The sequence below is a fragment of the Podarcis pityusensis genome, assembly GCF_964106645.2.
Source record: "Podarcis pityusensis genome assembly, chromosome: 1".
Taxonomy (NCBI): domain Eukaryota; kingdom Metazoa; phylum Chordata; class Lepidosauria; order Squamata; family Lacertidae; genus Podarcis; species Podarcis pityusensis.
In genome coordinates this window covers 80,562,328-80,562,661 of record NC_138028.1, presented here as the reverse complement: position 1 = coordinate 80,562,661, position 334 = coordinate 80,562,328, and positions in this window count along the sequence as shown.

Sequence of the window (334 nt, the reverse complement as noted above, 5' to 3'; positions counted from 1 at the left end):
GGGAGAACTGCCAAGATCTCCTAGTTGGGGAGATAAGACACTGACATGAGGAGCAGATTGGGACTCTCTTAGGCTGAAGATAGCGGGTAGGCAAATCTGCATAATTGTAAAAACTCTTCTTCGTTTTGTGTGTGTGTGGAATCTTTTCAGGAAGCCGGCTGTCCTGAGTTATGACAGCTTCGTTTCTTGTGCCAATTTTGGAGACAAAGATAGGCGCGTTGGCGGAAGGCGCGAAGCTTTCCTTGAGGCGCGCGCTTGCTCGCTCCTCGTGCCTGATGCTGCCTCGGTGGCGCCTCTGGGCCAGCTCCGCGAGCCCCCCGCAAGCATTGCGGCG